We start from the raw sequence: 25,587 nt of genomic DNA on the forward strand, positions 1-25,587 counted from the left end.
CAATTGCCCTAAGCCCACTTTCAAGTAAATACACTGTTTGTTGGGGTGCTGTGGAGTGCCCCATAATAACAAAATATTCCAAATTCTCTCTCATTCCTTCTATCATCATTAATATTTTCACTCCACTGATACATAAAAATAAGTACATATGTAATATATGAGCATACACTCATATTTATTACATATAAATTATATTTTATGTGTATATATTGCATATGTATTTGTATGTATAGTCTATAAAACATATATAAGTTTATATAATTGAGCACATTGCTAATAGAGTTGCTGTAATCAATATTTGGAACTTTTTTGCTCAGTTAAGGATAAGAAAATAAAGTTTGTTTCACTTATTTCTTCTCTCATGTTCTTCCTTTAAATCCACATTTCTGACCAAGTAATTTTCCTTCTCTCTGAAAAACTATTTAGCATTTCTTGCAAGAGAGCTCTACTGGAAACAAATTCCTTCAACTTTTGTTTGACAGATTTTTTATATCTTCTTTACTTTTAAAGGAAAATATTTTAGGGTAAAAAATTTTAGGTTTTTTTTTTATCTTTTCATGCTTTAAGTATTTTTCTCTGCTCTCTTCTTACTTGTATGGTTTCTGAGGAAGAGTCAGATGTAATATTTTTGCTCCTCTATATAGTTTTTCCTCTGGCTTTCCAGGACTTTTGGGGGGGATGTTATTAAGAACAGATAGATATATTATGGGTAGCAGTAGGCTTTGGGGAAAGATTTTGGATGAAACACAGGTATGGGGGGAAATATGGATCCTTCTGTGAACTGAGGAAGGTCATTAAAAACCAGCAACAAAAATGTGTAGTATAAATATTTCTAAGAAACCAACTAGGAATGAATGTCCATGGCTCATCTCATTCTTGAGCATGAAGTAATGAAGTATGATATACACAGTTCAAGAACACAAGTTAACAAATACTTTTGCGTTTGCCTCTGCACTTCAAAACATTGAAGTAAGTTTTGTGGGCAAGAATCATGTATTAGATTTATTTGTGAATCTTTGGTGCTTCGTGAAGGCCTTTACATGATAGCTTTAAATACATGCCTAAGTGAATAAATTAAAGAATATAATTTGCATTAAATAAAAAAAACTTTATTTGGAGTCAGAATTGTATAAATAATATTAGGTTCTAAAATGTCACAATGGCATTTAATTTTGAGAAAAAATATTTAATGGATCTGATTTTTTTTTTTTTTTTGACAGGCAGAATGGACTGAGAGAAAGGTCTTCCTTTTGCCGTTGGTTTACCCTCCAATGGCCACCGCAGCCGGCGAGCTGTGGCCAGCGCACCACGCTGATCCGATGGCAGGAGCCAGGTACTTCTCCTGGTCTCCCATGGGGTGCAGGGCCCAAGCACCTGGGCCATCCTCCACTGCACTCCCTGGCCACAGCAGAGAGCTGGCCTGGAAGGGGGGCAACCGGGACAGAATCCGGCGCCCCGACTGGGACTAGAACCCGGTGTGCCGGCGCTGCAGGTGGAGGATTAGCCTAGTGAGCCGCGGCACCGGCTTAATGGATCTGATTTTGAAACTGCTTAGTTCTCAGAAAGGGTAGTAGAAGCTCGGGCAAAAATCATGGAATCTTTTCCAACTACAGCTAAGTGATGTAGACCCAACATCCTACATTTTCCTCATTTCCAGCACTCATCCAATCAGGTTATCAGAATAACTGCCATAGTTTTTAACTTAATTTTCCTGTGTAATCCCTTTGTTTCCTCCACTTTGATGTTTGTTGCAATTTCCCCATAACTACCAGACTGCATTTAGTGTGCTTACTGTGTGCAAAGCGTTTTCAGACAGACTATACTGCTAGCATTCAAAATATATATCTCATTTGAATTTTTACCCTATTGACATAATTTGAAATGAAATGAAGGCCATTGGCATGGAATAGCTTTATACAGATTTATCTATTATGTAAAGAATTTGAAAATCTAAAGGACAAAGAGAAATTGTTATATAATTTGTTAAAACACCTTGATGGAGCATTTGAAGGTGCTGTAGCCCTGGACAACACAAAATTATATTTAAGCCATTGTGATAGCTATAAAACTGAATACAGAAGAGAATATTCATTCAGAGAGAGAAAAATGTACACACTGTTAGCTTGGTTGAAATAAGAGTAGTCATTGATTATTCTTAATTGCTTTAATGTGGAATGTTTATGCATTTTAGAAAATGAAAGATCTGTTGAGAATTGGCCTTAATCCTCGAGGATCTTGGCTTACAGTTAATTGCAGGGAGATAGTACCCATATGTGTGGACTGATAACTCAAGAGATAGCCTTGATGTGACAAGAGTTCAGTGAATATCATGGGGAATAAGAATTTCAGTTTTAACATTTTACTCCATGTTAGCATTACTGTCTCACAAGATATTGATGAGATGGTTAGTTCAGATTCCATCAGACATGAGAAATATATTAGATAAAGAGTATTACCCCTAGTGCATTAATCCTTCATTTCCAGCTCATGTAGTTTCCATCTATACATCCTTTTGGTGCTTCCATTACACAGCAAATGATATTTCCTACTTAAGAACATTTATTCATGTCTCACTTAGTTTTGTTTTGTTAAAAAGGGAATACTCTTCAGAATGAGACTTAATTACTAATGCTAATTAAATTTTTACCAAAAGTCTGCTTTATTTTTGTAATGTTCACATTTGCATAAGGAATTGGGGAAATTATAATCCAAGTTGTTCTACATCCAAATAATTAAATAAAATATTCCTGAAGAAATATGTTGTAGTCAGTTTCACTAGGGGTAATTTTCAGGTCTATCCTTGCTGCAAACATTGGCTTGGGTGTTTAGACTAGAAGGCCAATGGATTAAGATTAAAGGCTATTTCTATATGGCCAAATTAGGTTTGGAAATATGCTATAGACTGTATCCTACCTAAGGTGTGGGAGGCTTAGCGATATAATGAACAGAATTGTGTTTTCCTAAAATATGTAGGCTAACCTGGAAGACCCCAACGTGATGGTGTTTGAAGAAACCTTTGTAAGATAATTAGGGTGAGATGAGCATCCCTCTCTCTCTGTCATATGAGCATAACAGCAAGAATGTATGAGCCAGAAGAGAACCCTCACCAGAGACTGTTGATCATGTTTGCACCTTGATCATTGCCTTCTAACCTGTAAATATGTGAGAAAAGAAATTCCTGTTATTAAGCCACCCAGGCTATGGAATTTCATTATTTCAGCCTAGGAGTACTACCATGACCACTTCAGTGCCTGAGGATCACGTTCCAATTTCTGGTCTCTTTCACCCACTGTTTGAGAGCTTTTTCCCTAGTTTTTAGAGGTCTGGACGTGCCATGAATTCATCAATGCCTTTCCCATCCTTAGCAGCCCTCAACCACTGTTTGATAACATCAGACTCCTGGTCTCTGGAGGATGACTCTGAGGTTATGTTCTAAGTCATTTAGCACCCACATGGGTAGCCAGCTTTGAGATACAGCCTTGTTGGGCTGCTTCCCTTTGTTATCACCTTCTCATTCTGTGACAGTGATTTCTACATGTCTCAAACTACTGTCACTCAAATTCTTGCTCAGGGGCTGCCTCGTAACAATGTTGAAAACCTCTTTTGGCCACTTTGTGAATGAGTGCAACAGAATGCATTGGGAAAATTGCAGGAGTCTGGAAATGCTATTGATGCATCAAAAATATTGGAAAAAATTTAAATGAAAACTATAATCTTGGTAGATAATACTTTCTATACCACCCAAATATGCTCACTCATCATACACATATTTGTGGTGTATGTGTGTGCGTGTGTGTTTATATTGAAATATTACTGTTTTTCTTCTGGGTCGTATAATGGGTTCTATTACATTCACTTAATAAAGCTTCGCAGGCTTTACTCAGTCACCAGGCTGTGGGGAGTGCCATTTATGTGATCTGTATCTTCTGCATGCCAGGATCCAAACTGCAGTTGTTCACAGGGGATACCTATAGGATGCATACTGGCCTGCTCGTATCTTGCTGAAAGGCTGACATATAGTCTTGCATACCTTAACAACGGGGTTATGAGCTGAGAAATGTAGCACTGGGCAGTTTTCGTCACTGTAGGAACCTCAGAGTGTATACTTACATAAACCTGTGTGATCTGGGTCATTCACTTGATGTGACTCTTGACGTAAGAAAAAGTTAGAGTAAGCCTAAGATGTATGAGGCTGTATCAGATGAAACACGCCATCCTGTTTTACAGTAAATATTTTTATTAGGTAGGAGCATATTCTTTTCTTAAAAGATTCATTTATTTATTTATTTGAAAGCCAGAGTTACAGTCAAAGGGAGAGAAAGAAAGTAAGGTCTTCCATCTAGTTTCTTTCCCCAAAGGGTTGCAACAGCTAGAGCTGGGCTAATTGGAAGCCAGGAGCCAGGAGCTGCTTCTGGGTATCCCACATGGGTGCAGGGGTCCAAGTGCTTGGGCCATTTTCCACTGCTTTCCCAGGCCACTGGCAGGGAACTGGATCAGAAGTGGAGCAGCTGTGACACCAACCGGTACCCATATGGGATGCGAGCACCGCAGGTGGAGGCTTAACCTACTATGCCACAGTCGTGGCTCCTGGGTAGGAGTATATTCTAAAATAACAATAAAATTAGTAAATGCATAAACATTAGCATAATTGTGTCTTTTTTAAAAAAAGATTTATTTATTTACTTGAAGGTCAGAGTTACACAGAGAAAGAAGGAGAGAGAGAGGGGGGGGGGGGGGTCTTTCATCCACTGCTTCCCAGATGGCCTCAACTGAGGAGCTGTGCTGATCAGAAGCCAGGAGCCAGGAGCTTCTTCTGGGTCTCCCATGCAGGTGCAGGAGCCCAAGGGCGTGGGCCATCTTCCACTGATTGCCCAGGCCATAGCAGAGAGCTGGATTGGAAGAGGAGCAACCAAGATCATAATTGTGTCTTATTATCAAATATTACTTATTGTACATAATTATATATGTTTTCCTTTTATATGACTGGAAACACAGTAGGTTTGATTATACCACAATCACCACAGACATTTGAGTAATGTGTGGTACAATGATGTTAAAATGGAAACAGTATTAAAAAGTGCTATTAATTTTTCATCTCCATTATAATATTACAAGATCATGATCATAAGATAGGACTTCATTAAGTTTGTGGAAAGTGGAATTAAAATATAAGTTTGTGTGGTGCGAAAAGCCTGAAATCAGTGCATACATATGTGGTCTACTCCTGACTAAAACATTATTAAACTGCACATAACTTTTTTCATAAACTGATTGTTAAATGGTTGGTTTCCTGATACTCCTACATGTCCCTTATATCCTTTCTTCTCCTCCCCTACTAAACTGTCTAGATATTCTGACCATTAAGATATGACAATTGAGGGCCAGTGCTGTAATATAGCAGGTAAAGCCAGTGCCAGCATCACATCTGGGTACCAGTTCAAGTCCCAGCCATTCTGTTCCCATCCAACTCCCTGCTAGTGGCCTGGAAAAGCAGTGGAAGATGGCCTCAGCATTTGGGCCCCTATACCACGTGGGAGACCTGAAAGAAGCTCCTGGCTAATGACTTCAGACGGACCCAACTCCAGCTGTTGTAGCTATTTGGGTACTGAACCAGAAGACAGAAGATATTCTCATTCATTCTCATGCTCGCTCTCACTCGCTCTTTCCTCCTCCTCTACCTCGTCCCTCTCCTACACTCCCCTCTCCTCTCCCTTCCATCCCAGACCCCAGTCCCTATGGTTAGGTGGAAAGACCCCCTGACAGGAGAATGGAAGGGACCACACCCTCTGCTAACCAAGGGTCGAGGATATGCTTGTGTCTTTCCAGAGAATGCGGGACAGCCTATTTGGGTACCAGCCAGAAACATTAAGCCTGCAACTGTCAACCAGAACCAGCTGAACAAGACTGAGAGCCCGCCTTGTTAGCAGACGCACCTGCCCTACCATCCTACCCTGAGAAACTGCCCATAGCCGCATCCATTACTGTTTTATACCCCACTTAGTTCCTGTCAGCCACTCAAACGGCCCACAGCCTGTGTGCAGTCATGCCATTCCTGATAACCATTGTTCCTCATTCCTACCCCTATCTGAGCAAGCACTCCTGTGGTCTCCTGTTTTGAGCGCTGGTTAGTCAATGATGGGTAAGATCCCCTGGGGGACAACCTAAGACAGGCACAGCCACGTACGGAGACCACACGGAAATGGGGTCAACAATGGTATGGCCAAGGATCATGCCTCCCGTTGCTCAAAAATAAACGAAAAGGGGGAAATGTAGTGTAATGAGAAGGCATGGCCACTGGCAACGAAAACTGCCTGGCAACAGGCTGTGATTGGTTAGGGCATAAACTGCTCCTTGACTGGATTGGCTGCCTTGGCTATTTAAGCTGCTGTACCAACTGAAATAAATAAGTGTGCAGGCTGCTCGCCTCTGGCCCACTTTCACCCATTTTCCGTGGTCTGTGTGGTGATTCCGTGCCTCTTGCCCCACCATGCTCCTCCTCTCAGAACGAATCACCTCAACACCTCCCCCGCCTCCTCCGCCACCTCCTCCTCTTATTTCTCTCTCTCTTCCCCCTCCTTCTTCTTCCTCTCCCTCTCTCTCTTTGTAAATCTGCATTTTAAATACATGCATAAATATTTTAAAAATAAGACATGACAACTGAGAGGTTAATACCTACACACTGGGAGGATCCAAGATGGTTGCATAGGGAAAGGGATGCTGATTTTGACCATGGGAAGATAACAGAAGCAAAAGGGAGGGACTGCATTCCCAGGGTACAGAGAGATGCTGTGGAGCAGTGAAGACAGTACAGTCACACAGCAGCAAGTGGGATACCACCGGCAGCTCCTGCAGCCAGTGGCTGGAGAACATGCCATTTTCTTGGAGCAAGGTGAAAGGAGCCTGCAGCAGCTCCTGTCACTGGTGTTATCGCCTGGGGAGAACCTCACAGACCACCCTGACTGACCCTGGCTTGGAGGCCTAGCAGATGGCAGAGGGCCCACCCAATGCTATGAAGGGTGGGCACACTACTTTCTTTCCATCCCCCAACAAGAGCACCTAGTGACTCTCCCTTCCCAACTGACAAGAGAAAAGATCTACCATTCCCAACTAGGGTATCACTCTGGACTCTTGCCCCACCCTCAAGCATGAGACTGAGCTCCCTGGCACCACCCAGCACACATCTCTTGATATCTGATGAAGGAACAGGAACTCTAGTAAGCCATAGAGCCATGTCTAAAAGGTGAAAGCCCTCTGAGGAGAAAACCAACAAGTGTTTCCACAAATGCCTAAAAATAAACATAAATACAGAAACATGAACAAGGAAGACAATCTGACTCTCCCAAAGGAACCCTCCAAAAAATCAGTATTAGAATGTGAAGTTGAAGAGATTGGTGAAATGCCTGAAGGTGAATTTATAAGAATATCCATAAGATAACTCAGAAACAGAGAAGCAAATACTTAAGTTATTGAAGTTCGTACATTACTGTCGCTCCCCCTCTTCATGGAGGAACGACACTAAACCCTGCCTAGGCTTCCTATCCGAGTCACAGCACCATTATGTCGCTCCCCGTCTTCGTGGAGGAGCAACACAGGACCCTGCGCTGTTCTTTCGTCTGCTCGGCCCTCCCCGGGTTTGCTGCTGGTCCTTCCCGGGTGGGCTACTATCCCTTCCACCTCCGTGGAAGGGCAGTTCCCCCTGGCCACATTCCCCACTTCCGCAGGGGAGCGGCACACCACCGGCCGGGTCTCTCGGGGGCTGCACGGGTGTTCCTTCAGCTAGATGTTCCCCTTAGATGTTCCCCATAGATGTTCCTGGTGCATGCCGTCTCTCTCCTCCTTTATAGTCCTCCTCCGCCAATCCCAACTCGGCTGCCCACACGCCGAGTACGCTGCTCTCCAATCAGGAGCAAGTCCTACAGTTTATTGGTTGAACTGGAGGCAGCTGTGCGGAAGCTGTTTACTTCTCTCCCAGCGCCATATTGTGGGAGAGCAGATGCATAGAATAAGTCTTAATTCCAGTAACTCAGTCCAGTCCGAGCTGCTCCCCACACATTACATGGATGATAAATTCTTCCAGGAGATAAGAGATATTGAAGAGAAATCAGACTGAAATATTGAAAATGAATTCAATATGTCAGATAACAAATACAGTAGAAAGCCTTAACAGACTCAGTGAGGGAGAAGAAAGAATTTCTGAGCTAGAAGACAGATCCTTGGAAATAGACCAAAACGGAAAAAAAAAATAGAAAAACAAAAAATAGTGATGGAGATCTATGAGATACTATCAAATGGCCAAACATATGGGTCGTAAGAGTTCCCAAAGGGGTCGGCGCCGTGGCTCACTAGGCTAATCCTCCGCCTAGTGGCGTCGGCACACCGGGTTCTAGTCCCAGTCGGGGCGCCGGATTCTGTCCCGGTTGCCCCTCTTTCAGGCCAGCTCTCTGCTATGGCCCGGGAGTGCAGTGGAGGATGGCCCAGGTGCTTGGGCCCTGAACCCCATGAGAGACCAGGAGAAGCACCTGGCTCCTGCCTTCGGATCAGCATGGTGCGCCGGCCACGGCAGCCATTGGAGGGTGAACCAACGGCAAAGGAAAACCTTTCTTTCTCTCTGTCTCTCTCACTGTCCACTCTGCCTGTAAAAAAAAAAAAAAAAAAGTTCCTAAAGGTATGGAAAGATATAACGTATTAGAATACATCATTGGTGAAATAATAGCAGAAAATCTATCTAATTTGGAGAAAGAAACATCCAAGTACAGGAAACTCACAGAACTCCTAACAGACATGATCAGAAAAGAATCTTCACCACTGTGTGTTGTCAGATTTTCAAAAGTAAACCATAAAGAAAAGATCCTAAAACATGCATGAGAGAAATGTCATATTACACAGGATCTCCAATTAAATTGACAAGTGATTTCTCATCAGAAATCCTACATGGTAGGAGAGAATGGAGAGATATAGCCAAAGTCCTTAAAGAAAAAAAATTGTCAACCCAGAAAACTGTACTCGGAAGAGCTCTTATGTGTAAATGGACTATTTTAGCTTTATTATCTGTAAAGAGAATGTAATGTAACACTAGTAGTCTTTCTGGTAGAACATGTTCTATGTACTTGGCAGTGAAAATGATTGAATCAGTGCATCTAGATCTTATCTGAAATAGTCCACAGCAAATATGGCCTTTGAAAGACGTTTTGAAAATTCAACCCTTAATGTGAAAAATCAAATTGTGCTTCTTTGATTTTTATATTCTCTGTCATAAAAAAATCAGTGATTTTTGTACTGTATTATTATTATTTTAGCATAAAATTTGCTTTGAAAAATGTAACTAATGCACTCAGATAAAGAAAAAAATATTTCTTAGAAGTTATTTAGAAAGAATGTGGACAAGTTTTTAAGTGGAACTACAGGGTTTCCCTGGAAGCCATCTTCTTGAAAGATCATTGTTTCACGAAATTTGTTGAGCGTTTGGTTTGGAAGATACACTACTTCTTAGAGGCTGGAATATAGAGATAGAGATTACCTATATTATACCAGTTGTAATCAAGGATGGTGTCTCAATGGGTCTTGAAAGCAGCCTGTTAACTCAGCAAACATGCATTCTGAAAACAACTGAAAATGAAATTTAATAGTTGTATTTACATATTCATAACTCATCAACAGTGGGATGAATAAATATCTATTAACATAGGGAATATTTAATAGAATTGAGAGGCGGCATAGAAATCAATTGGTCATGCTTTTGCCTAAAGATAGGAAACTAAGCTTACTGGAATTAAAATTTGAGAGAACATTAAGAATTTAACTTGCTCTTTTAGAACTTAAATCTAAATGTTATTTTTAATCAAAGAAATAGTGATACATAATTTTAAGACAACTAATACAACAAGGATTATAATTTTAAAAATAAATTATTTTCCCAAGTCTCTGATAATGTGATTAATTTAATATTGACAATAGGTAAATATTTTTGGCAAATGAATTACATTGTAAACTATGTTAATATTTTCTTTGATATACAAGTTTTTCTTGGGAGACACTTGCCCTTCCCCCATTCCCTGCCAGATTGCTTTTCTCTGGAAGAACTATAAAACTCAATAATCAGGTTTCACTCACTCCTCAGTATCTTGTTTGGAACATAACCCCTACTATATAGATTAGAGCTCTAATGGAATTACACTGGAGACTTCTCCTTCCCTCCTCTGATGCAGACTTCTGGGCTACATTTGCGATTGTCATTTTATTAAAAAAAAATATTTATTTATTTGAAGTTCAGAGTTACACAGAAAGAGGTGAGGCAGAGAGAGAGGTCTTCCATTCTCTGGTTCACCCAACAATTGGCTGCTCGGCCAGAGTTGTGCTGATCCGAAGCCAGAAGCCCGGAGCCTCTTCTGGGTCTCTCATGTGGGTGCAGGACCCCAAGGACTTGGGCCATCTTCTACTGCTTTCCCAGGCCACAGCAGAAAGCTGGATCAGAAGTGGAGCAGCCAGGACTTGAACCAGTACCCATATGGGATGCCAGCATTGCAGGCAGCAACTTTACCTATTATGCCACAGCACCAGCCCCAGCCGTTGTCATTTTTATGCAAATTTTACCTATTTCCTTTGTTGAGGGTCCCATTTCCTCTTTTCCTGGCTTTTCTTTTGGTTTTCCTAAAGCATATTACCTACTTGCTTCTTGAGAAGGATTGCTTTGACTCTAACACTTCTTCAGCTGTCTTTGCCTGATAGTACTCCTCTCTGAACTTTGGGTGTTTAGTATCTCTCAGAATTCCAGGTCAGAAATTCTTCTCAGTTCATAATTGCACAGCATTGGTGAAATTTCTTGCAGCATCTTATCATGCTATTAAGAAGTCGTATGCCATCTGGCTCCCAGGCCTTTGTATGTATTTACGACGTTTTTCCCCTAAAATAACTTAAAACTTTTAGGACCGAATATTCTGGTACTCTGAAAATTTCTGATGAAACATGCTTGTGTTGTTTTATTTTTTCACTGCTATTCATGGGCACATAGTTCTTCTATTCTGAAAACTCATGCCTTTCAAAAATGGGACATTTTCTTATATTGTTTTTTGCTAATTTGTACTATTTTCTGTTTTCTATCTTATTATTTCTAATTATTATCCTTGAGAAAATCAAAGTTTTAATTCCATATCTTCTATTGAGTTTATGCTGCTAAAATTTTAGAATACCATAAATCCCTTTTATTTCTCTAAAATTGCTTTAAATATTCTATTCTTTTTTTATTTTATTTATTTATTTATTTATTGACAGGCAGAGTGGACAGTGAGAGAGAGACAGAGAGAAAGGTCTTCCTTTGCCGTTGGTTCACCCTCCAATGGCTGGCACGCTGTGGCCGGCGCACCGCGCTGATCCGATGACAGGAGCCAGGTGCTTCTCCTGGTCTCCCATGGGGTGCAGGGCCCAAGCACTTGGGCCATCCTCCACTGCACTCCCTGGCCACAGCAGAGAGCTGGCCTGAAAGAGGGGCAACCGGGACAGAATCCGGTGCCCTGACCGGGACTGGAACCCGGTGTGCCGGCGGTGCTAGGCGGAGGATTAGCCTAGTGAGCCGCGGCGCCGGCCTCTATTCTTATTTTGTAGTAAGGTTTTGTTTCCCATCTGTACAAAAATATAAATTGTAGTTGTAATTGCTCTCTGAATGTTTCTTTTTTTTTTTTTAATCTTTTATTTAATGAATATAAATTTCCAAAGTACGACTCATGTGTTACAATGGCTTCCCCCCCATACCGTCCCTCCCACCCACAACCCTCCCCTTTCCCACTCCCTCTCCCCTTCCATTCACATCAAGATTCATTTTCGATTATCTTAATATACAGAAGATCTGAATGTTTCTGATCACTGAATGTTTTCTTTCTTTTGGTTCCCCCCTTTATGTTTCACATTTTCTTTGAATATGTATTACTTAATATTTTTTTCAGTTTTGAACCATTGGTGTTCTGTTTGCATGGGTATTCATTGTCAAATGGAGGACTTAGAATGTTGTTCTGGTCATTAATAGGGTCATGCTTGTATTACTAGAGTGGTGGCCTGTTTTATGTATCACCTGGGCTAGGTTACAGTCTCAAATTATTCAATCAACAGCGATGTAGGTGTTGCTGTACAGCTGTGATGAAAGCCCACAGTCAGTTGATAATAAGCAAAGGAGAATGTCCTAAGATAATCTGAGTGGGCCTGATTCAACTAGTTGAAAAGATTTAAAACCAGAACTAAGATTTTCCTGAAGAAAGAACTCTGTCTGTGATAAGCAGCTTCAGCTTGTGTTCAGGAACTCTAGCTTGCCCTCTCCAATGGCCTGCCTAATAGTTATCAGGCACTATAATAATATTATTCTTATTTTATTTAAAAAAAAAACAGTATTTAAATTTTAAATGCCGCATATCCCTGCTTCCTCTTATTCCTTATTTCCTGACCCCTGAGAGTCTCTGGTCAACATCTCTAAAGAATAGTGATTGTTTATTTTGGGAAGAAGGTTGGGGCAGCCATCTGTGTGCAGGAACTGGGGGTCTGGGTACTTCTTCAACAGATCTCCTGGTTTGAGCAACATCCAACTTTCAGCTTTCAGTTGGACATTATCTGGTCTCTTCAACACTGTGCCAGAGTCTCTTGCTGTTAGACTCAGGTTTCAGCGTCCTACTGCCTGCGAGGCAGTTACTGCTTGCACATCGCTTTCCATCTCTTACATTCTGTTGACATGAGTTACCTGTTGTTAACGGTTTTGGTTGAGTTTTGTCTGTTGAACTGATGGTTTGCTCTCCTTCTGTTACTTTAAATTTCTGAAAGATCATTTTGAATACTTTGCATATAACTCTCCAAAACTTAAACCCATTATATCCTTAGGAAATAATTTCATTCTCTCAAATCCTTCACCAAGTAGATCCAGACTGGGTTTATAACTAGCGGGGGTGTAATAGTCTAGTCATGGTATCATTGAGCATTTTTTTCAAACACTTCCAGTGCTGTGCATCCTACTACTCATCATGATGTTAAAAATTAGTGTGTCCACTCTTGGGATTTTCTTAATTCAAGCCTATCTAGGAACTAAGTAGGAGCAATTAGCTTTTCTTTCTTCCATCTCTAAGCAAAAGTCTTAAAATGAAGAGATTCTAAGCATATATGTCCCAATAAATATTGAACCATATTTTTGAATTGCAATAATTTTAAAGTATATGTAATTCTATTAAAAATTTTATATCTGAGTCCTTATGGATGGTACAGTAAAAGAATAAAATGTTTATTGTGAAATGATGTCTGATTTATCCATGTTTCTGTATTAGTAAATTAATGTTTTTCTTGAACTGATAAGAGTATTGATTTTTTTCATGGAAATTTTCCTTGGGTAGGGAATGTATTTCTGCTTTACTATTATGAGAATCTTTTTGTTTTTTTAAAGATTTGTTTACTTATTTGAAAGTTAGAATTGCCGAGAGAGAAAGAGAGAGACTCCGTCTGCTGGTTCATTCCTCAAATGGCTGCAATGGCCAGGGCTGGGCCAGGCCGAAGCCAGGAGCCAGGAACCTCGTCCAGGTCTCCCACCTGGGTGCAAGTGCCCAAGGGATCACATATGGGATGCCAGCACTGCAGTCACCTGCTTTACCCACTATGTCACGGCACCAGCCCAAAGTACTGATTTTTAAAATGCTTTGATCTTGATTATGTTTATGCTTTTACTCTTCAGCTAAATGCTAAGTAAACAATTCATTGCATCAGTTCCAACGTGAGATAAATGTTATTTTAGTGGTTCTCCATTTATTTCCACACTAAAAGCTAAAAACAAGGATTGGGGACTAGTGCTGTAGCCTAGAGGGTTAAGTAGCCTTCTGCAATGCCAGCATCCCATATGGGCACTGGTTTGAGTCCTGGCTCCTCTGCTGCTGATACAGCTCCCTGCTAATGGCCTGGGAAAGTAGTAGAAGATGGCCCAAGTTCTTGGGCCCCTGCATCCACATGGGAGACCAAGATGAAGCTCTTGGTTCTTGGCTTCAGTCTGGCCCAGCCCTGGCTATTGTAGCCATTCGAGGAGTGAACCAGTGAGTGGAAGATCTGTCCTCCCTCTCTCTCTGTAATTCTGACTTTCAAATAAATAAATAAGTCTTTAAAAAAAGAATTCAAATAAAGGAATGGATTTATAGTAGTTACATTTACATGATGCATTAAATGATAGTATGAATTATCATTTGCACAGGCTCCACATTTCTCATTCTCCCCTGTACATCTCATGTTTCTGATGAAACTTACCAGCAACAATCAACCATTCAGAATTTGTTGAGGATATCTCTTTTTTCTTGTATTTTTTCTTTTAAAGATTTATTTACTTATTTGAATGGCAGAGTTACAGAGAGAAAGAGATGCAGAGAGAGAGAGAGAGAGAGAGAGAGATCTTCCATCTGCTGATTCACTCCCCAAATAGCCACAACAACTGGGTCTGGACCAGGCCGAAGCCAGGGACCTGGAGCTTCTTCAGGGTCTCCCATGTAGGGACAGGAGCCCAATCATTTGGGCCATTCTCTGCTCCTTTCCCAAGTGCATTAGCAGGGAGCTGGATAGGAAGTGGAGCAGCTGAGACTCAAACCAGTGCCCATATGGGATGCTGGTGCTGCCAGGCCATGGCTTTATAGGCCCCATGTGGTCATTTCTTTGATTAGCCACCTAACAGGGTTAGTGCAGTAAACTTACTTGCAAAATCAGAACTGTCAGTTAAGAATTGTTAGGGCAAGCACAGTATTTTATTGGCATCTAGAACTTTATTGCTAGCTTTTATTGACTTTTGATTACTTCAGAGCTGAACTTCTTATACTTTGATAGAATAAAAATGCAGAAGACTTGAAATAAATTAGTTATCTAGCCAAAGAGCAGAATTACTTAACATAAATGAAGTATTTAGATTTAATTTTATTTAGAAGAGGCTAGAATTCACTCTGAACGGCAGTTTGAGTGCTGTCACAACAGTGAACTTAGGCACTGACTGACAGGAAAGTAAAACCAATTTATACTTAAATAAATTTGTATGTGCTCCACTTACTATTGCTGAATAATAAGCCATCCCAAAACTTAATGACTTAAAGCAACCACCTTTTATTGTATTTCATGCATCCTGAAGTTCAGAAATTCACAGAGTTCAGTTAGGTAATAATTCTATATTTAATGCAGTCACCTAAGTCTCTAAGTGACTCTCAGGTGCTAGATGGACTGATCTAGGGGATGTGATTGATTGTAATCCTGGCCAGCGTAGCTGGAAGGATAGCTCAGTTGGAAAAGTCAGCAAATGCTATGATCTCTCTAGTAAGAAGTTTTAAGGTTTTCTAAATCGTTACATGCAGTTGACTTTCTTTAGTGCGTATTCCACAAAAGACCCATTGGGCAGTTGCGTGGCTTTATCTAACTTAGCTTCAGAAGTCACATGGCATTACATTTGTCACATTCTGTTGATTATAATTAGACATGAAAAGTTCAGATCAAATATAAATGGAAAGATTATTGAAGTACATTGTTGAAGGATATGTGGGCTGCAAGATATTGTAGTGAGTTTTGGAAATACATTAAAATTATTCTGTCACAATGTACTAAGAGAGTCCTGGATTTACTTAGCTTGCTAGCTTTGTAATTTTGGTTTTTAAGTTAATCTCTTTTATCTTTAATTTTATTATCTGAAAAGTAGGAATGATATCAAGAATATTTCAGAGTTGAATGGGAAATAAGCAGGAATGCTTAGTAAGAGCTGGTATATAATAATTGTTCAAAATTATAGCTAGCAGGGGCTGGTGCTGAGGCATAGTAGGTGAAGCCACTGCCTGCAGTGCCGACATCCCATATGGGCACCGGTTCAAGATCCAGCTGCTCCATTTCTGATCCAGCTCTCTGCTATGGCCTGAGAGAACAGTGGAAGATGGCCCAAGATCTTGGGCCTCTGCACTCAAGTGGGAGACCCAGAGGAAGCTCCTAGCTCCTGGCTTCAGATTGGCACAGCTCTGGCTGTTGCAGCCAATTAGGGAGTGAACCAACAGATGGAAGACCTCTCTCTCTCTGCCTCTCCTTCTCTGTGTAACTCTGACTTTAAAATAGGTAAATAAATCTCTAAAAATATATAGCTAGTATTAATTATTAGTACAACGAAAGAAAAAGAGAGACCAAGAAAGATGTAGACAGGCAGATAGGATATAATCAATTATGTTTGTGAGCTGGAAGACCACACTCCCTGTGTGATCTCATGCCCCTACCTGACCCCACCTATACGCCCAACTACCAATCAAACTTCAGAACCACTCCCCCTTTGGAAGTAAATAAAAGGTCTGGGACACTGTGGGCCCTCCCCTTGCTGCCCCATGCATCAGGACACATGGCCTATTGGACTCCTCTCTGCCTTCACTTTGCTACCCATGTTTAAGCTAGTGTGGCTACTCATAACCATATGCTTGCTCCACTTGGCTCACTCCTGGCCTGCTCTCTGCTTGGTATGGACTCAACTTAGCTTGTAGACTTCTCTTTCTCCCCTAAATAAAGTCCTCACTCCCCTGCACATTTCTCTCACTGAATAAAATCCTTATAAAACTTACCATGTTTTCTGGTCTATTTGAGCCAGTATTCAGAAGTCTTCTCTGAATACGTGGCAAGAGCCTACAGGCTTATTAATTTTGAAAATTATTATTAATCAGTCTGATATGAGGAACTTCCCTAAAGAGAGAGACTGCAACTTGGATAATTGTCAAAAGAGAGCACTGCATTAATCATTTGGTGCTGTGAAAGTTAGATGATAGTCACTCTTCAGATGCATCCTTATTCAATAGTACTGTCACTTCAAATGTTAACATTTATCAGTGCTTATTGCAAGGTGCTATTTGAAATAAACGTTATATATTGAATTAATTCTCACAGTATCTCAAGGGAGAGATAACTATTATTATTATTATTCCTATTTTATAGTTGAGGAAACAAACTAAGTAATTTTCCCAAGATACTCTACGCAACTAATGGAGGGGCAGTTATTTCCACCACCCAAGTTCTTAACCACTATTTTATGATGCTCTCTTGTTAAAAGAAAAAAAAAGCTGATTATCATTAAGTATGTGATAATGTTATAATATCGTTAAGATATTTTGAGATATTTTTGGAATTTCTCCTTGTCGCTTCCATATAAAAACCTACAGAAAACTTGTTTGGTTCTTCTGTCATTGCCATAAAAAAAAAAGTGCTCAGAACGAAGACAACATAAGGAAGACTCCAAATAGACATACAATATGAGTGAGCAATTATACTGTGTTATAAGGTATGGAATTGGTGGTTACTTTTTTTTTTTTTTTTACCATCATGTCATTTGTCAAAAGCTCAGTGATGTAGGTTTCTTGTTTCAGTGGCTATATATGGTTTACAGGTATGATTTTTAGTAAGTTTATTTCTTTTGTAAAAGTGGAAGATTATTATTTTTTATTAGAGTGAATCTGTCATTTTGAATGGGTTAGTTTCTAAATACAAAACCATCTCCAATCAGCCTAATCAATGAGGAGTGTTCATGGGTTCAAATATCTGAAAAGGATAAAGATAGAAAGAGTGTGAGCTGTGTTTGATATAGTAGCCGAGTTTATCAAGGACTGGGTTTATGGTTCTCCAATCTGTTTTTTACAATATCAGCTTTACCCATATTTTTTTTCTTTAATTAATGATGTTACCAACTATTCCCAGAATAACATATTTTCCTGTAAACACTAGAAAGACAATAGAGTTCTCCAGAAACATTTTCTTAGAAGCCATAATAAACTTTTTCTTGCATTTTAGTGACAGGAAATGAGTCACTCTCGCATTCTCTAAGTAATATCTATACCGAGATACCCTAGACCTTAGACATCCATTGGACTATTTGGCGAGGCTAAGGCAACTTCAGCTGGCTGACAAGGTCACAGCAGAAGGTCTGTCTCAGCAAGGCATGAGAATGACAGCCTTGATCCTCTTGGTGATTTTAGGTTTGTTGGAAATTATACTCTGCATAAGAAAGCCGGAACTTCCTGGTGGTCCCACTAATGATTGCTGTATTTCCAATTTTAGGGAAGAGCGTTTGGTCTCATAATCCCCAAAATGTCCATTGCTTTATAGAATTTTAATCAAGCAGAATATTAGTGTAGGAGAAGGGGTTGATGCTTTCCACAAGGTTAAGCTGGTGTATACTTCCCACTAGAACAAAGTTAAATGTTGGTAAAACTTTAATTCAATATGTGCAACAAATACAACAAAATGGTTAAGATGTTGAAACTGTGGAATAAATTTAAGTGAATCTTTAGATAAGTACAATAAAGAAATTAAAGAGTTACAGAAAGGACTGCAAAAGAAGAGATACATTTTTTAAAAGGGGGCCAGCTTTGAACACTGGAGCTGTTAGTAAATATTAGATTAGGAAGGTAATATTCTAGCTTGTGTAACCAATTTCTGCATAGCTGGGCAGCACTTCAGGCCTTGGCTTGTGTGAGCAGCCCATAGTCTTGCACCTGTCTGTGATTGTAACCCATGCTCTGAATATGCCCTTGAAAATCAAAGAAATTGTAACTAGATGTAGACATAGAATCTAGAGGCAGGGATGGCACCATGGTGCGCTAGGTTAATCCTCCACCTGTGGCGCCGGCATCCCATATGGGCACCGGGTTCTAGTACCGGTTGCTCCTCTTCCAGTCCAGCTCTCTGCTGTGGCCCGGGAGGGCAGTGGAGGATGGCCCAAGTGCTTGGGCCCCAGCACCCAGACTGGAGACCAGGAAGAGGCACCTGGCTCCTGGCTTCAGATTGGCGTAGCTCCAGCCATTGCGGCCATTTGGGGAGTGAACCAATGGAAGACCTTTCTCTCTCTCTCTCTCTCACTGTCTGTAAATCTACCTGTCAAATAAATAAATAATCAAAAAAAAATTTTTTTAACTGAAGTCTGTTCTCCACACTGACCTCATAGATCCTCCTTTTGGAATAGGGTTAGTGGCATGAAATGAACATCTTCCCAGTCATCTGTTCCTGGTCTTTGAAATGAAGAACAGTGATTCTCAAACTGTAGATGTATCAGAATCACTCAGGGACTGGAAACTTTTAGTTCTGTGAGGTTTCCAAGTGAGGTTAATGCCCCTAGTACAGGGATTACACTTTGTATTGCTACAGAACAAGTGTTGCTGATAAGTAATACAACACATGACTCACATGACATAAACAATAGATATTACCTGAATAAGAAATCCAGAAGCAAAAAATCCTAGACATGCAGGGCGTCACTCTGTTCCTATCCTGTGACATCCTCATTTTGTTGGTTAGGTCTTCCTAATTATTGCTGCATGGCTGCAGCAGCTTCAAGCACCAGGTACCAATCCAGCTGCATTCAGAGGATTACAAATGGAGAGATAGAAGATCTTTTTCATGTCTCCTGGAGAAATGCTCTTAGCCAAAAAGGAATAATGGAAAGGATGGGAATGTTGCCAGTGGGTAACTAGCAAGAGACAAATTGGTAGGTAATGTTAGGAAAACTCATCTGGCATTTGTTTTCCATAGTGTATTTGAAAGGGCACAAAATATCTGATTGCTTATGCCTGCCCACCTTCCCTCTGAGCACCTGCTTCCTTCTTCCCTTCCTTCTCCTCCCCTCCCTCCACTTGCTTCATTTTTCCTTCCTTTTTCCCTTCCTTTTCCCATTCTATTGGAGTCTTTCAGTGATACCCTCTGTGTCCACCATCTCTAAACACTGATTACTTCTATCAAATTTCTTTTTGCCCATGCACTAAAATTTTTTAAGATTCATTACTGCCTTTTTATATTAACTAAATATTTCATTATTTTTAGATCATATATATTTTAGTTTACATTATAGTCAAAGGCTTACTGATGCACTAAATAAAGATTTCAACAAATAAACAGTAAAAAGACCATAGTTCAGCAGCAAAATATACAAGGGCTACAGACAGTAATCAACTGAAAAAATGGTTCAGCTTCACTCATAAGTTAAATTCTAAAAGTCAAAAAATCATTAAAACTGTAGTAGTATATAATTCTGAACAAGTTCTTTGACAAAGATTTAAAACAAAGTTTGACAAAATTGTATTTGTAGCATAACTGATAGCACACAAGCATTTATTTCTTTTCTTTGTTTTTTGACTTTTTAAAAAAATTGTATTTAAGGTATACAAACTTTATATATACAGATTTAGGAACATAGCAGTACTTCCCATTCTTCTCTCCTTCCATCCACACTCCCATTCTTCCTCCTCCATCTCCTATTGTCACTGTTAATTTTTACAAAGATCTATTTTCAGTTTACTTTATACTCATAAGATAACCCTATACTAAGTAAATGGTTCAACAAATAGTATGAAGAAAAAAACAGTATTCCTCAACATTAGAGACAAGGGCTGGAAATAATCATCAAATCTCAAAATGTCATTCTTATAAGTTACCACACATCAAAGAAAACATATGATATCTGTCTTTTTGTGACTGGTTTACTTCAGTAAGTATAATGGTTTTCAGTTGCAGCCATTTTGTTGCAAAACAGAGGGTTTCTTTTTTTTTTTAATCCCCAAGTAGTATCCTATATATATATATATAGGATATGAATATTTATGTATATGTACATATATACATATGTATACATATGTATATATGTATATTATACATAACATAATATCTTTTTTCTCTACTCTTATTTTAATCATTTGCTTATTTATTCATTTATTTATTTATAATACAGAGTTAGAGGGATAGAGAGCGAGAGAGATCGATCTTCATCTACTGGTTTATTCCTCCAGTGGTCACAATTGCCAGGACTAGGCTAGGGTGCAGTCAGGAGACTGAAACTCCATCTCCCATGTTGATGACAGTAGTCCAAGTACTTGGGTCATTTTCTGCTGCTATCCCAGGAACAACCTGAATTGGAAGTCAGACAGCTGTGGCTCAAACTGGCCCTATATGGGATGGCAGCATTGCATGTAGCAGCTTAACCCACTCTGCCACAACGTCAACCCCTACTTCTCAGTCTACATCTCCCACACCTACAACTCTCAAAATAGTCCCCAGATTTCCTTGATCCCCCTTAAACTGAACTAAATGTCTTACCTACCCCGAGCCAACAGCGTCACTCATGCTGAGTGATGGCTTACTCATATGACCTTTGTGATTTCATCTGCTGGTCAAATCTGTTTCTCATGCTTGCTCTTCATTCTGGTTGCTGGGGTATGACCTATTCTGGGACCAAGGCAGAAACGGCAAAAGGAAGACCTTTCTCTCTGTCTCTCTCTCTAACTGTCCACTCTGCCTGTCAAAAAAAAAAAAAAAAAAAAAAAAACTGCTCCTGATATAATATGGAAGACATGGATTTACTTACCAAGGTAAAATCTTCTATTATTTAATTAATGATTATTTAATAATCAATTAGTAATTTAATTAATAATTAATTCTGTATTTTCTTGCCTGAATTTAATATTATATACTGTATGTCTACCCCCACTTGAACATAATGTCGAATCTGCCTTCTATGGACATTTTTATCTTTTCCTAGAATGATTTTATTGACACAATAAATGTTTTATTGAGTAAGTTAGTGGAGGAGCAATCAAATGAATACATTTGCTAAAGTTGTATTTTTTCTATAGGAAAATCTGTCGGCAAATGTGAACAATGAAAGTGATACTTTTATACTTCAAACTATTCCAGAAAAGCAAGAGGAAATAACTTATGTCTAAGAATTCAGGCCAGCGCCATGGCTCAATAGGCTAATCCTGCGCCTGTGGTGCCGGCATACTGGGTTCTAGTCCCGGTTGGGGCACTAGATTCTGTCCTGGTTGCTCCTCTTCCTGTCCAGCTCTCTGCTGTGGCCTGGGAGTGCAGTGGAGGATGGCCCAGGTTCTTGGGCCCTGCACCTGCATGGGAGACCTGGCTTCGGACCAGCATGGTGTGCCGGCCGCAGCACGCTGGCCGCATTTGCAGTTGGGAGGTGAACCAATGGAAAAGGAAGACTTTTCTCTCTGTCTCTCTCTCTCACTGTCCACTCTGCCTGTCAAAAAATAAAAATAAAAAAAAAGAATTTAAACAAGACAACTTATATGGGGAGTGTGTATTGATCAACATTTTTGTGTTTAAAATGCTATTGTATGAAGTACAATGTGAAGATACAAATATGATACACATTTTTTTTTGGTGTTTTCTTTAGCCATCCTAATTCAACATCATTGCCATCTTCTTCCTGAAACTGCTTCAAACCTCTGAAATTCTCACTTGTTGTTACTTTTATTAAATGAATTACTCATGGATAGAGTTTTAAGTATGTATGTATAGTTATAATTCACAGTAATAATTGTTCTCACTAGTGGATCTGTGTTTGCATTTTACAGATAGTCTAGAAGAAGATGAAAATATAGAGCCAACTCTGCATTCGGAGGTATTGTCTTTTGTTCTGATTTTTAAATATCATTAAGTGATATTAACATATAGAACAGGATGCTTGTTTCTTCTTCTTTCTTTAAAAAAAAAAAAAAACTGGAGAAGCAAAGAGAAAGAAGACATAGATAACCAAACAGATTGAGCTTCCTTGTTGTATTTCACTCCCCAAATGTCTGCAATGGATGGAGCAGGGCCAAGCCAAAACCAGGAGCCTGGAGTCGGAAATTCACTCTAGGTCTCCCTCATGAGGCCAAGGACCCAACTGCTTGGCTCATCACCTGCTGCTTCCGTGAGCAGGAAAGTGTAACACGGAGCCAGAGCCAGCAATGAAACTGGGGCACTCTCATGTTAAACACTGCTGGGCTCCATGGTGCCTTAGTTACTAGAGCAAATACCTGCAAAGATGATGATTTAACTACTTCTTCCCTCTGTGTTCAATTACAAAGAATTATTTCTGTACATTTTTAACACATAATTTGTAATGTACTACATTGTAAGCATCATCTTGCTGCATTAGTGCTGTTCTACAAATATATTAGGAGTATTTAATGAAGCCAATTCAGAACAATGTTTAGAAAAAAGGCCTCTATGACACAAGGAATTGGTTTGAATTCTGAAATTAAATCTACCTTAAAAGTAAAAAAATTTCCAGTTCATCCTATGCCAAATATATGAGTCTATGGTGTTTCTGGCAACTAGACAACCTGATGAGATTTAAAGAGAAAAAATTTTATCTCTTCTTCATTTTTTGTTTTGTTTTGTTTTTATAATTTTGATCTTGAAAAGACAACTCATGACTTTCAAACCATTATTGTTATTTTTAAAAAATATTTATTTGTTTATTTACTTGAGAGGTAGAGTTACAGACAGGGAGGGGAAGGCAGAGAGAGGTCTTCCTTCTGCTGGTTTACTCACCAAATGGCTGCAACAGCAGAGCTGAACCCATCAGAAGCCTGGAGCTTCTTCTGGGTCTCCTATGAGGGTACAGGGGCCCAAGGACTTGGGCCATCTTCTACTGCTCTCCCAGGCCACAACAGAGAGCTGGATCAGAAGTGGAGCAGTCAAGATTTGAACTGGTGCCCATGTGGGATGTTAGCACTGCAGTGGCTTTACCTGCTATGGCACAGCACCAGTCCCATTATGGTAGTATTTAATTCCTACAAATGCGGTATATATCTAGAACAAAGTTTGACAAAATACTGTAATTATAGAAAGGCTGATATGCATGAGCATTTCTTTTATTTATTTTTTTTAATTTTAGCCCCCACATATAAGGATAAATATATTTATCTTTCTGTGTCTGGCTTATTTTACTTAACACAATGTCTTCCAGTTCAATCACATTTTGTTGCAAACGGTAGAATTTTACTCTTTTTTATAGATGAATAACGTGCATTGAGTGACCTAAATATATTTATATAATATATATTTATATATACTCCTTTAGCCATACATCTGATGATAGATACCTTGGTTGGCTCCATATTTTGGTTATTGTGAGCAGTGCTATTTACTATAAATGTAGGGGAACAGTTACTTTTTTGATAAAGTGACTTTGTGTCTTTTGGGTATTTATCTAGTACTGGGACTATGACCTGTGTATTTCTAGTATTTGAAGAAATTTCCATACTATTTTCCAAAGTAGCTGGACTAGTAGACATTTCCACCAACAGTGTATAAGGATTCCCCGTTCTCCATGTGTTCACCAGCATCTATTGCTCTCTGGCTTTTGGACAATAGTCTTTCTGACAGGGATGATGTGGTATCTCATTTTGATTTGCACTTCCCAGATGGCTAAGGATATTGAGCATTTTTTCATATATTTGTTGGTCATTTGTATTTCCTCTTTTGAGAACTATCTGTTCATGTTCTTTGGCCATTTTTCAACAGAATCGGTATTTTCATGCTGTTGAGTTTTTTGAGTTGCTGAAAATTGCTAAATTTTGCTAAAAATTGCTAAAATAATAATCCTTCATAGAATGAGTGGTGTGCAAATATTTTCACATATTGCATTGGATGTCTCTTCACTCTAGTTTCCTTTGCTGTGAAGAAGCTTTTGAATTTGATATAATCCTATTTGTCTAGATTTGCTGTTGTCTTGTTTTCAGGGTCTTATCCAAGTCATCACCTATAGCAGTGTCTTAAAGTGTTTCCCCAATATCTTTTTATATTTTATTTTAATTATTTTTATGTTTTAAAAATATTTCTTAATTCCCCCTGCAACATAGCATTCTTTTTTTTCTTTCTTTTTCATTTGTATGCATCTCATAAATACAACATTAGGAACATAGTAATTCTTCCACCATAAGCACCCTCCCACTGCTTCCTCCTACCTTTCCTGTTTAATCTGAGAAAGAAAAAGAAAAAAAGAAAGTATGGAATAAAAAAACTGAGAGAATTGTTTCTCAACAGTCTAGACAAGGGCTGTTTTATGTTATTGTTTCTCAAAGGAGATTTCACATTTTCCCATTTCCTCTTTTCCATTCCTTCCTCCGCCTTCTTTCCTTTTAGAAACTTAATTGTCTTTAAAGAAGAACCCAAGGATGATACATCTTTTGTGAGCTATTAGACTTAACTATAACTTATGAAACATAATAATATCTTCTATTTAATACACTAAATGGAAGTGATTCTTGAGAACAAGTTTTACTATTAAGTCTCATGATACAACTCTTTGGGGACAGAGATCCTACATGGGAAGTTAGTGCACAGTGACTCTTGTTTATTTAACAAATAACACTCTTACATGTGACATCAGTGATTGCTCAAGGCTCTTGACATGAGCTGCCTTGGCTATGGAAGCCTTTTGGGTCTACTAGCTCAACAAGGCCATAAGCAAAGTGAAAGTTCTCTCCTCCCCTCAGAGAAAAGTATATCTTCTTTGGTGGCCATTTCATTCTACTGGGGTCTCACCCACAGTGGTCCTTTATGTAGGATTTTTTTTCCTAGAGTGTTTTGACTTTCCATACCTGAAATGCTCCCTCTGGGCTTTCCAGCCAGACTGGAATGCCTTTAGGGCTGATTCTGAGCTCAGAGTGCTACTTAAAGTGATTGTCATTCTATGAGTCTGCTGTATGGACTGCTTCCCATGTTGGAGCCTTCATTCCTTTTAAATTCTGTCTGTTGTTTCCAAGCACTTAGTCCTATTTATATGATCATTTTAACACTCGATCCTAACTATATGGT

The 25,587-nt window shown here is 39.4% G+C and overlaps 2 long non-coding RNA genes across 4 annotated transcripts in view; one reads left to right on the forward strand and one right to left on the reverse strand.

Moving 5' to 3' along the window:
- LOC149122556 (uncharacterized) overlaps nt 1-25,587 on the forward strand; it is a 62,636-nt gene that overhangs the window by 11,892 nt on the left and 25,157 nt on the right. The window contains exon 2 of the long non-coding RNA XR_016218906.1: nt 22,353-22,399. This is a non-coding gene — a long non-coding RNA (uncharacterized LOC149122556). The remainder of the gene's footprint in view (nt 1-22,352; nt 22,400-25,587) is intronic.
- Nucleotides 4,646-25,587, reverse strand: part of LOC149122557 (uncharacterized) — a 56,726-nt gene continuing 35,784 nt past the window's right edge. For 2 of the 3 annotated variants that reach the window (XR_016218909.1, XR_016218907.1), the window contains one exon: nt 4,646-4,889. This is a non-coding gene — a long non-coding RNA (uncharacterized LOC149122557). Of the gene's footprint in view, nt 4,890-19,199; nt 19,346-25,587 lie in introns of all 3 variants that reach the window. The other variant, XR_016218908.1, reaches the window with a different exon arrangement.

The sequence above is a fragment of the Oryctolagus cuniculus genome, chromosome 13, assembly GCF_051225735.1.
Source record: "Oryctolagus cuniculus isolate XC-2025 breed Fujian yellow rabbit chromosome 13, ASM5122573v1, whole genome shotgun sequence".
NCBI classification, from domain to species: domain Eukaryota; kingdom Metazoa; phylum Chordata; class Mammalia; order Lagomorpha; family Leporidae; genus Oryctolagus; species Oryctolagus cuniculus.